Genomic DNA, 12,500 nt, shown 5'->3' with positions numbered 1-12,500 from the left:
TGTAAGGTAGTGCCGTGTACAAGCGCACAGCGAGCCTGGGACCCCGATACTGAGTGCCGCGCTCTCGCCGCCGCTCCAGCCTCCCACTGTTCCCAAAACGGAGGAGATCCCCTCGGCTCTCCTGTACAACTATTATTAGCGGTTTGAAAGGTGCCGCCGACGGATGTCCCGCCCTGGCTACACTGATGACATGTCCTTACGGCCGCCCCTCGCTCAGGAATCTCCCCCCCCCTCCCCCCCGGAGAAACAAACAAACGTGGCCGAATGCGCAGACGGCGGAGGCTCCCCGTGCGGGCGTCTGGTAACCTTGATTCCTCCGACCTCTTACCCTCCTCCCCCTCTGCCCCTCTGCCCCTCCCTCCCCACCCTCTCTTCCCCCATCATTTCCCCCCCCTCTCCCTCCCCCCCCCCCCTTGCAACTCAAGTAGACCCCCTCGCTGCCCAAGTCGCCTGTGTGGGCGGTAGGCTCATGGGCGCGAAGGACCCTCTCGCGGCCGCCCTCGGACCCTCACGCCGCCCGCGATGGACGTCTGACCTCGGGCGTCGCTCGCGCCCTTGCTCCTCCTCCTCCTCCTCTTTTCTCCTTTTTGGCTTCTTCTTCCCCTTCTTTGGCTTCTTTTCTTCCTTTTTCCCTCTCCTCCTTCTTCCACTCCTTTGGCTTCTTTTCTTTTCCTCTTCTTCTTCTTTTCTTCCTCTCCTTCGTCGTATTCTTCTTTTCTTTCTTTCCTCCTTCTTCTTCTTCTTTCTCTTCCTTTTCTTATTCATCTTCTTTTATTCCTCTCCTTTTTCGTTTCTTCCTCTCCTTCTTCTTCTTCTACTCTTCCTCTCCTTCTCCTTCTTCTTCTTCTTTCTCTCCCCCTTCTCCTTCCTCTTCCTCTTCTCCCTTTTCTATTTTTATTCCAATCCCAAAATCAACATTCTCTCCATCATTACACTCGTCACCATTTAAAATAACGATGCTTATCAATATAATTAATCACCATCATTAACCCAAGGTCGCCGGAAACACGTAATCCCCACTGAAGTTTTGTTTTGTCAGAGGTGTTTACATATAGATGGCTCCGTAAGTGCTCAGCCACCAAGGAGTTAATTAGTAGGCCTATGTGATTTTACCCATTTTCCGTCTCCTTAAATTTTCGGGATTTTTTCTTTTCTCGCTTTCTTTCTTTTTTTCTCTCTCTTTCTCTTTCTCTTTCTCTTTCTCTTTCTCTTTCTCTTTCTCTTTCTCTTTCTCTTTCTCTCTCTCTTTCTCTTTCTCTTTCTCTTTCTCTTTCTCTTTCTCTCTCTCTCTCTCTCTCTCTCTCTCTCTCTCTCTCTCTCTTTCTTTCTTTCTTTCTTTCTTTCTTTCTTTCTTTCTTTCTTTCTTTCTTTTCTTTCTTTCTTTCTTTCTTACTTACTTTCTCTCTTTCCTTCTTTCTTTTAATGCTATCAATAATTATGTTTCTATTACTATTACTAATGATATTGTGGTCATTATAATGTGATCAACAACACTAATGGCAATATGTTATAAAAAAAATAAATTGTAAAAATCAAGGAAAATAAAGAAATGAGATAATTAAGACTACCGACTGACCAATTAGTGACTAACCACTTGTAGAGCCGTCTATGTGTAAACTTAATTAATAAACTAAACTCACGACAGACATAATCATTATCATAATCATAATCAAAATCATTTTCTTTACTCGTTTTATGAAGAACAGCTTTCCTTTCGTTATCATAATCTATAAAATCAAAATCTTTTCTTTACTCGTTTTATGAAGAACAACTTTCCTTTCGTTATCATAATCTATTAATGTCACTATTCCTATTTCACTTACTATCAAAATTATCATATTATAGTATTCATGAAAATTACATACTCAAATCATTGTAATAATTATCATAATTGTATAAGACATTTTATAGCAATTACCACTGCTGCTGCTACCGAATATTAATTACAGATATTGATATAATTTTTTTCTTTGCTATTGTTGTTTTTTAGTTATGTTATATCATCATTAAGAGAATGATGTGATGAAGATGGTGTTGGTGATTGTGATGATATTAATGGTGATTTTTACAGTGTTGTTTGATATTTTAATTAATACCTTCAAAACCTTTTCAGTCCTGCAAGAACCTTAGTTATTCGAACACCTTCACACACACGCACACGCACACGCACACGCAGCGAAGGAAACAAACAAACAAACAAACACACACACACACACACACACACACACACACACACACACACACACACACACACACACCTCCCCACACCACACACCCTCCCCCCCACCCCACATACCCACCACCACGCCCTCCCCCACCACCACCCCACACACAAACACTCCCCCTCCCCCTACCCCCCCTACTCCCCCTACACACACTCGCACGCACGCACGCACATCCCCAGGGCGAGGGAGAGGGAGATGGCCGACCAGGTGAGCCCCCTAACAGATAATGCCTTATCGACCACATTGATTAATTATTACCCAACGAGGCTGCACGGCGCCGGTAACAACTCCGCTTAATATATTCTTAACATTTCTTATCTCATGAGGCAGCAAATCCTCACAATTTTTAAGATGGTCATTACTGTGTATCCTTCTTAACTATCTAATGTTTTATATATTTAGATATCTTTAAAGAGGGCGTTTACGTTGATCGGAAACGTTGCTCTCACACAATCATTGATGTTAAAACGTTTTAACCAGTGTCATTTTAGGCGTTAATTTGTCTTCTTTAAAAGGGAAGCAAATGTAGCGTTAAATTCGGCTCATTTATATCGTGGCGTCAAAATGTCACTATTTTGTCCGTCAGCCATATAATAGTTTCAAAAGTAATGGCCGAAACTATAAAACAAAATATCTAATATTTCCTGTCTGTCTGTCTGTCTGTGTCTGCCTGCCTGTCGTGTCTGTGTCTATGTCTCTCTGGCTGACTTCCTGGAATCCCCCCCTCTCTCTCTCTTTCTCGTTTTCTCTCTCCCGCCCTCTTCTTTCCCTCTTCTCTTTCCTTTTCTCTCCCTCTTGTCCTCTCCCTTCCCTCTTTCTCCCTCCCTCCCTCCTACTCCCTCTAACACACACACACACACTTAATTTCCCTCTCCTCTTCCCACACTCCTTATCACTCCCCTGCTCCACCTTCTCCCTTCCCCGCCCCGCCCCTAACCCCTCCACCCCACCCCCCTTCCCACCCCCACCCCCACCCCACGCCCTCCCGCCACTACTCGACTCGCCCTCTCGCCTAAAACACGCTATTCACCCTACACACCAAAACAAACGTCCCGCAAACACTCGAGCGCCGCCTTGTGGGAGACGCCGCCGGAACGTTCCGTCTGAGAAACGTTTCGGCGTGTCCTCGGGGGGGTCCCTCGCCCTGTGACTGGGCCCGGCGAGTGTTTGCTGCCGCCCTCGAGTTTCCCCCCCCCCCCCCACCCCCCCTCCCCCAGCGTGGTCCCTTTCTCGGCCTTGTTCTTAGTGTTCTTTGTGCGTTGTTCGTTCTTCCTTGCTCTTTCCTCGTTCTCCGTTTGTTATTTCCTTGCTCTTCTTTGTTCATTTCTCGTTCTTTCTAAGTTCTTTTTTTTTTTATCTTTCCTTGTTCACCCTTTTTTCCTTTCTTAGTTCTTTTTCTTCCTTTTTTCACTCGTTCTTCTCCCTCTCTCTCTCCCTCTTCTCCTCTTCTTCCCCCTCTCTCCCTTTCTCCCTCCCTCCCTCCCTCCCTCCCTCCCTCCACCCTTCCTCCCCTTCCTCCCTCCTCTCCTCCCACCCCCTCTCATTCCCACCCTCCCTACCTCCTCTCTCCCTCCCTCCCCTTCTCTCTCTCTCTCTCCCTCTCTCCCTCTCTCTCTCTCTCTCTCTCTCTCTCTCTCTCTCTCTCTCTCTCTCTCTCTCTCTCTCTCTCTCTCTCTCTCTCTCTCTCTCTCTCTCTCTCTCTCCCTCCCTACCAACCTCCATCCCCTTCTCTCTCTCTCTCTCTCTCTCCTTCCCTCTCTCTCTCCCCTTCCGCAATTCACATTTCATCACCTGCTTGAGCCCGGCCGGTTCCCCTGGTTTTGCATTACATTCCCCACAATTTTCTATCGCTTCTAATCCCTTTCCTGGCTTCCTTCCCCGTCCCCAAACTCACAATATTCCCGGGAGCCTTGTTCCGGTTGTCTCCTTTTCCTTTGTTTTCTGTTCTTTTTTTTCTTCTTTTCTTCTTTTCTGCTCCTATTCCTCCTTCTCCCTCTTTTTCTATTTCCTGTTCTTCTCCTTCTTCTATTCCCTGTTCTTCTCCCTCTCCTTTTATTCCCTGTTCTTCTCCCTCTCCTTCTATTTCCTGTTCTTCTCCCTCTCCTTCTATTCCTGTTCTTCTCCCTATCCGTTTCCTTCTTTCCCCTCCTCTTCTCCCTCTTCTGTCGTCGTTAGTCTCCTCCTTTCCTTTCTTCGTCTTATCCTTATTCCTTTTCTCTGTTAAGTTGTCTTCTTAAACTTTTTTTCTACCTTTTGTTATTAATTCTGTTTTCTTATTTCCTTTTTTCTGTTTCCAAAATTATATCAATTTTCATCTTAACATTCCCTCCCAATAAATTTATCTTCTCCATTGCCATTATCATCGTTTTCTTTTTATCATCGATTTAATATGTTTTTCCTATTCGTCTAATTATCTTTGTATTGCTCTCTTACCCTATTCCCTTTATATTTCTCTCATTTTCTTTTCCTATCCCTACCCTCCCTCTCCTGTTTTTTATTTGTTTGTATTCACCACGCCCCCCCTCTCTCCTGTATTCATTAGTTTTATTTATCTAATCCACTATTCCTGTCTTTCCCTATTTCATTTCTGAAATATATCAATTTCTCCTCCCTCCATCTCTATTCCCATTTCCTCTTTTCATCCTTCTCTTTCCTCTCTCTTGATCCTTTCCTCTTCCCAATAAGAATAGCAACTAAAGCAAAACCAAATGTTTTCTTCAATATGTAATGTCTTGGCAATGACACTCATAAAGCTGAGGATAACAGTAACAGTCACGATTGTAAATAGTAATAATGATAATAAGTGATAGTAATGGTGATGGTAATTGTGGTGGTATTAAAAATAGTAGTAGTAACAGTAATAGTAATAGTAATAGTAATGTTGGTGATTACAGTACTGATGATCAGAAATATTAACAATAATAATGATAATAGTAATAATAATAATAACGATAATAATAATAAGAATAATAATAATAATAATAATAATAATAATAATAATAATAATACCAATGCTAGTAAGAACAATGATAAGAATAGCAACGTAAGAATAAACTTAATATTTTTTTCTCTCCCTCTCTCACTCTCACTCTAACTCTTTCACTATTCTATTCTCTCACCCTTTCACTCACTCACTCACTCACTAACTCACTCACTCACTCACTCACTCACTCACTCACTCACTCACTCACACACTCACTCACTCACTCACTCACTCACTCACTCACTCACTCACTCTCCAGCTCCCTTTACATACATACATAACCATCAGTTACTATAAGGCTTTTGATCGCCCAATTCTCCATTCCTTCTCAGTCTACCAATTAATTACTTCAGATTGCCCTTATTTCCAAATATCAGGAGGGAGAGAAAGGGGGAAGGAATGAGGGAGAGAGAGAGAGGGAGATAAATTAAGAGATGAATAAACAGATACAGATAGATAGTTAAAGTAAGAGATTAATAAATAGACACAGATAGATAGATAGATGAGAGAGAGAGAGAGAGAGAGAGAGAGAGAGAGAGAGAGAGAGAGAGAGAGAGAGAGAGAGAGAGAGAGAGAGAGAGAGAGAGAGAGAGAGAGAGAGAGAGCAGAGAGAGCAGAGAGAGAGAACGAGATCCGGTCGCAGTCTCGGGTAAGGCAAATGGGCAAGGGAGGGTTTGAGGGAAGGAGGGAGGGGGGGGGAGGAAAAGCTTTATAAAGTAGGCCTACCCGGAAGGGAGGACAAGACAATAGCAGTAACAGCATCACTGAGAGAGGGGAAAGGAGGGAGAGGGGGAGAGGGAGAGAGAGGGACAGGGTTTAGAGGGGAAAAGAGGGAGACGGGGGGTAGAGGGGGGAGAGGGAGAGAGAGGGACAGGGTTTAGAGGGGAAAAGAGGGGGAGACGGGGGGTAGAGGAGGAGTGGGGAAAAGAGGGAGATGAGGGGGGGAGGGAGGGGAGAAGGGGAGCGGAGTACAGAGAGAGTAGAGAGTCAAAGAACACTGGAGAAGAAGAAATCAACAAAAGGAGTAGGAAAGGTAAACGAGAAAAATCAAATCCATCAAGATTTAGAGGAAGATATATTAAGAAAAACAGAGAAGACGAAATAAAAGAGGATGAAATCATTCTAAAAATAACAAAAATAGAACCAGGAAGCAAATAAGTTTAAGAAAAGGAAGAGAAACAAAACTAAGACAAAAAATCAAGAAAACAAGAATAGGAAGAGAACGAGAATGAAATAAGAGGAAAAAACGAGAAGGAAAACAAGAGAAACAGAACGAGGAGGAGAACAAAAGAAAGGGAAAGAGAGAAGAACAAGAGAAAGAGAACGATTAAAAGGAGGAGGCGTGCGAGAAGAAAAGAGGCGGGAGGGAGGGGGGGGGAAGGGGAGGGGGAGGGAGGGGGAGGGATGTAATGCGCCTCACACGACCCTCTGGAAAGATGAATGTCCTCCATGACGGCCCCCGCCCACCCCTCCAAAGACGCCCCCGCTCACCCTCTCCAAGACGCCCCCCGCCCACCCCTCCCCTCCGCCTTGGGCCAGCGACGCCCCCGTTCCCTCGCCGGCGCCACTCGCCCACCGAGCTCGTAAGCGCCATGACGACTTCCCCTCTCTCGTACGACCCCCCCCATCCCCCGTCCCCTCTCTCCCATTCTCTTTCCCCTTTTTCCCTCTCGTACGACCTCTTCCCCGTCCTTCCCTCCTCATTCCCTTTTCCCCTTCTCCCCTCCGTCATCCCCCGTCCTCCTTCCCCTGCCCTTCTCCCCTCCGTTATTCATCCTCCCTCCTTCCCCTCCCCCTTCTCCCCACAGTCATCCCCCTCCCTGCTTCTCTTCCCCTTCCCCTTCTCCCCTCCGCCATCCCCCTCCCTCATTCCCTTCCCCTTCTCCCCTCCCCTATTCCCTGTAACAGATAGAAAGTGCCGGGCAAATAAATGAATAGACACGTATGTAATGCAGACCTGATAATTTTGACAGAAGAATTAACTGATAAAAAAAAATAATAATAATAATTACATAAACATACGATTCTTGTTTCCAGACAAACATACAAAATAACCAACAAACACGAAACCCAAGGAAACAAACGAACAAGCAGAGAAACAAATCACACAACAAAACTGAAATCAAAGCTCTCCACCGCCTACCCCCCTCCCCCCCGCCTCCTCCTGACCCTCACCCCCCCCCTCCCCACCCCCTCCTCCAAGACATAAGAAATCCACAAGCGGAAAAATTCAATTATTGCAAATACTTGGAGTTATGTCTCGCCGCTGAGCCTTTTCTCTGTTTGTTTGTTTGTTTGTTTTTTCTCTTCTCTTTCTCTTCTTCTCTTCCTCTCTGTCTGTCTTTCGGTTTAATCGTTTGCATGTCTTTGTTTCATGTTGTTGTTTTTTTAAGCTTTCTCTCTCTGAGTCTTCGTCTGTCTCCCTTCCCTCTTTTCTCTCTCTCTCTCTCTCTCTCTCTCTCTCTCTCTCTCTCTCTCTCTCTCTCTCTCTCTCTCTCTCTCTCTCTCTCTCTCTCTCTCTCTCTCTCTCTCTCTCTCTCTCTCTCTCTCTCTCTCTCTCTCTCCCTCCCTCCCCTCTCTCCCTCTTTCCTCCCTACTAATAAGAACAAATATCAAAACAAAAATAACAAAAGACCCCTTCATTACCGACCAATAAAACAAACACCCCACCAAAAAAATAATAATAATAATAAATAAATAAATAAAACAATTCTAAGTATATTAATGAGAACAGCCATTACTCCGCCCACACGCCCACAAACGAACACATCGTCATGTTTCCCCTGCCAGCTCCGTTGAGTCCGAATGACACAAGACCAACGCCGGATATGGAGCATGTAAACAGGGAGTGGGGAAAGTGCATGTCTGGAAGCAGGGTTTGAAAGAAGCTAATATGGGTGGAAGGGGGAGGAGGGGGGGGGGACAGGAACAGGTAGTGGGGAAGATGGGAGGGGAGGGATGGGGTAGGATGGGAGGGAGGGATTGTGGGGGGGGATGGGATGGGCTGTGGGGGGGATGAGAGGGGGTGGGGAAAGAGGGAGAAATTGCGAAGATGAAATAAGGGAAAGGATGGATGGATGGATACGTGGGTGAATGGATGGTTGGTTGATATATGCATACACACACTCATATATATGTGTGTGAGCATAAATATTACTTAATTAATACCTAGAGAGTACTTGATAATGTTAATAATGACCACAACAGAGCTATCAATAATGTTAATAGCAATCGAATAGGTCACATGAAATATGGTTCCAGGCAAAAGTTGACCCTTTTTGGGTCAAAATGAAGACACTTCAAGTCCGCAGTCACATGAAATATAGTTTCTGGCCCTTCTCGTATCAAGCCGAAGAGATTTAAGTCTGCAATCACATGCATTATGGCCCCAGACATACGATGCCCTTCTTGCATCAAATGGAAGACCCTTCAATTCCGCAATCACATGAAATTTGGTTCCATGCATAAGATGCCCTTCTTGCATCAAAATTAAGAGATTTCAAGTCTGCAGTCACATGAAATATGGTTCCAAGCATAAGATGCCCTCCTTGCATCAAATCAAAGATACTTCAAGTCCGCAGTCACACGAAATATGGTTCCAGGCATACGATGCTCTTCTTGCATCAACATGAAACTTAAAATCGACAATCACATAGAATATCCAGGTAAAAGCCGCCCTTCTTGCATCAAAATAAACTTTAAGTACGCAATGATATAGAGAATGATTTCAGCTGTGAAATGTAAACGTGGCGGTCGGACAAACAAGCAGAACCATATATAATATATAGTATAAATACATCTATATTTACATGTATATATGTATATATAGATATATGGGTATTGAGAAAGAGCTAGACAGGAAGCCGAAAAAGCTTCAGAATCCCGCGGGAAAGGAAGGAAACAAACAATCAAACAAAAAAAAAAGCTTGACGCGAACCAATGGGCTTTCCCCTCGCTCTAGCCTCAATAGAAGAGGGGAAGGGGGTAGGGAGGTAGCAAGAAAAGGGTAAGGGGAAGGAGAAGGGGAGGAGGAGGAGGAACGGGTGAGGGGGGGGAGGGAGGGAAAGAGAGACAGACAGACACGAAGTGAAAGAAAAGACCTCCCCACCCCCACCCCGCCCCCAAGACCATTGAGAAACTCGCCTATCAGTCACTCACGTCACTTGGCATCTCGAAGGCGGAACGAGGGGCCGCCACAAAAACAAACAAGAGAGTAACGTCTTGTCTGTTTGCAAAAGGGGTACACCAGCAGGGGGATAGGAAAAGGGGGAGAAAAAAAGGAAGCAGAAGGGGAGAGGGGTAGGAAAGGGAGGGGAGAGGAGGGGTAGGATGATGGGAGCAGAGAGAGAGGGGTAGGAAAGGGGAAAAGGGGGAGGGGGAAGGGAGAAAAAGGGAAAATCATAAGGGAGAAAAGGGGGAAGAAAAAGAGTGAGGAGGGAGGAGAAGGGAATATGGGAAGTGGGGCGGAAGGGGAAGGGAAAGGGAAAAAATTGAGAGAATGGGGAAGGGATGACGGATGAAAGTAGTCTGTTACGTGTGGAGTAGAGAGAGAGAGAGAGAGAGAGAGAGAGAGAGAGAGAGAGAGAGAGAGAGAGAGAGAGAGAGAGAGAGAGAGAGAGAGAGAGAGAGAGACAGAGACAGAGACAGAACAGAGACAGAGGGCAAGAGAGACAGAGAGACAGAGAGACAGAGACAGAGAGACAGAGAGACAGAGAGACAGAGAGACAGAGAGACAGAGAGACAGACAGACAGACAGACAGAGACAGAGAGAGAGAAAGAGACATAGAACCAAAAATGGGGGCGGGGTGGGGAGGCAGTGACAGGGCCAAGTAGGATACACAAGTACATAACTTATCCTGAATGGAAAAATTTACATATTAGGCAGCCCCCTCGACGTCGAAGGGTCTCGCGAGGAGCACTATATTGGCCGGCCGAACACCATAAGGAGCGGCGCCACCATCGGCCGGGCGTGAAATAACACTACACTGAGCGGAGGAGGAAGAGGAGGAGGAGGAGAAGGAGAATCAAGAGGAACATGAGGAGGAATAGCTGAAGAAAAAGGAGGAAGAGGTGGAGGAGGAGGAGATGCGAGAGGAAAATAAAGAGGAATAGGTAAAGAAAGAGGAGGAAGAGGTGGAGGAGAAGAAAGAGGAGGAGGAGAAGCAAAAGGAGAATGAGGATGAATGGGTGAAGAAAGAGGAGGAAGAGGTGGAGGAGGAGGAGATGCAAGAGGAAAATAAAGAGAAATAGAAGAAGAAAGAGGTGGAGGAAAAGAAAGAGGAGATGGAGAAACAAGAGGAAAATAAGGAAGAATAAGTGAAGGAAAAGGAGGAAGAGATGGAGGAGGACGAGAAGCAGGAGGAAAAACAAGAAGAGGAGGATCAAGTGTAGAAAGAGGAGGCGGGGAAGGAGAAGCAGAAGAAAGAAAGGTTTTAAAATGTAGCGAAATTGGAAAGAATAAGAATAACGAGAAGGAAAAAAATAGAAAGGGATAAACGTAAGGAGAGTAAACAGGGAAGAAAGGAAAAACAGAAGATGAAAAGTAAAGCAGAAAAGAAAAGGATTTTCCATCCTAAATACTGGGTATTTTTGGATATACATATTTATATACATACACACATAAATGCACACACACACACATATAATGTGTGCGTGTGCGTGTGTGTGTGTGTGTGTGTGTGTGTGTGTGTGTGTGTGTGTGTGTGTGTGTGTGTGTGTGTGTGTGTGTGTGTGTGTGTGTGTGTGTGTGTGTGTGTGTGTGTGTGTGTGTGTGTGTGTGTGCTTGTGCTTGTTCTTGTGCGAGTGCGAGCGCGTGTGCGTGTGCTTGTGCTTGTGCTTGTGCGTGTGCTTGTGCGTGTGCTTGCGCGTGTGCGAGTGCGTGTGCGTGTGCGTGTGCGAGTGCGAGTGCGAGTGCGAGTGCTTGCGCGTGTGCGTGTACGTGTCCGTGTGCGTATGTAAGTCTGCGCACACTAAAGAATCTCACGAAGGACCATATATAGCACGTGACGTTGGCCCCACGCTATGGACCGGCCACTAAAAGAGAAAATCGGTTCATTCATGACTGCATCGCGTTACGGTAATGTAAAAACTAAACACCTATATTTTGCGTTCACTGAAGAGAAGGGGCGGATTTCTTCCGGTGTGTGTGTGTGTGTGTTGGGGGGGGGGGCATGTGTGTATATCCTGTGTGTATATAATTATATATATATATATATGTATATGTATATATATATATATATATATATATATATATATATATATATATATATATATATATATATATATATATGCGTGTGTGTGTGTGTGTGTGTGTGTGTGTGTGTGTGTGTGTGTGTGTGTGTGTGTGTGTGTGTGTGTGTGTGTGTGTGTGTGTGTGTGTGTGTGTGTGTGTGTGAACATATATACATAAATACGTATACATAGATAAATCAATACAATTAAATAAAGTAGATCCAGAAAAAAAATAAAACACACAGCCCTACCAAAAGCAAAACGACATGACATTATACAATTTAACAGACACCCCCCATAGACACCCCGCGCTTCTCCCCGAACCGTTCACACGCCCCCCCGGCACTCCATCCAGCCCGTCAGGTCCTGTTGACTGACGCCGGAAGTCGCTCGTTGGTTGGCATCGCGGGCGAGGATGCGGGGCGGGCGAGCCCTGAGTGGCCGAGGAGGGGAAAAGGAGGAGGAGGAGGATGGAGGGGGGGGAAAGGAGGAAGGAGGAAGGAGGAAGGAGGGGGAAAGGAGGGGAAGGAGGGGGAAAGGGGAGGGAAGAGGAGGAAGGAGTGGGAGGGGAGGAGAAAGGAGGGGGAAAGGAGTGGGAAGGAAAAGGATGGAGGGGGAGGAGGGAAGGCAAGGAGATGGGGGAAGGGAGGGAGGCACAGGTGGCCGAGGAGGATGGAGGGGAAGGAGGAAGGAGAGAGGTACAGGTGGCTGAGGAGATGGAAAAGGAAAGTGGGAAGGAAAATAAGGAGGGAGGGGGAGACGAGGGGGGGGGGAAAGGGGTAAGAGGAGGAATTTGGATTGATTATGGGGAGAAGGGGAAGGGGAAGGAGGATAAGTGTGTGTGTGTGTGTGTGTGTGTGTGTGTGTGTGTGTGTGTGTGTGTGTGTGTGTGTGTGTGTGTGTGTGTGTGTGTGCGTGTGCGTGTGCGTGTGGGTGTGGGTGTGCGTGTGCGTGTGCGTGTGCGTGTGCGTGTGCGTGTGCGTGTACACGTCCGCCTCATTTTTATGCCCATTTCATACGTGTCCAACAGTCGATGCGCATCCCCATTCATAAAGCCCCCC

At 46.0% G+C, this 12,500-nt stretch overlaps 1 long non-coding RNA gene across 2 annotated transcripts in view; it reads right to left on the bottom strand.

Annotated features, from left to right (window-relative positions):
- LOC138865289 (uncharacterized) overlaps positions 1 to 226 on the bottom strand; it is a 257,019-nt gene extending 256,793 nt beyond the window's left edge. For both annotated transcript variants that reach the window (XR_011399363.1, XR_011399362.1), the window contains exon 1: positions 1 to 226. This exon is cut by the window's left edge and continues 59 nt beyond it. This is a non-coding gene — a long non-coding RNA (uncharacterized lncRNA).
- Positions 227 to 12,500: the final 12,274 nt, after the last annotated feature.

Source organism: Penaeus vannamei, chromosome 20, assembly GCF_042767895.1.
Source record: "Penaeus vannamei isolate JL-2024 chromosome 20, ASM4276789v1, whole genome shotgun sequence".
NCBI classification, from domain to species: domain Eukaryota; kingdom Metazoa; phylum Arthropoda; class Malacostraca; order Decapoda; family Penaeidae; genus Penaeus; species Penaeus vannamei.
This window is presented reverse-complemented; position numbering and strand designations above follow the sequence as displayed.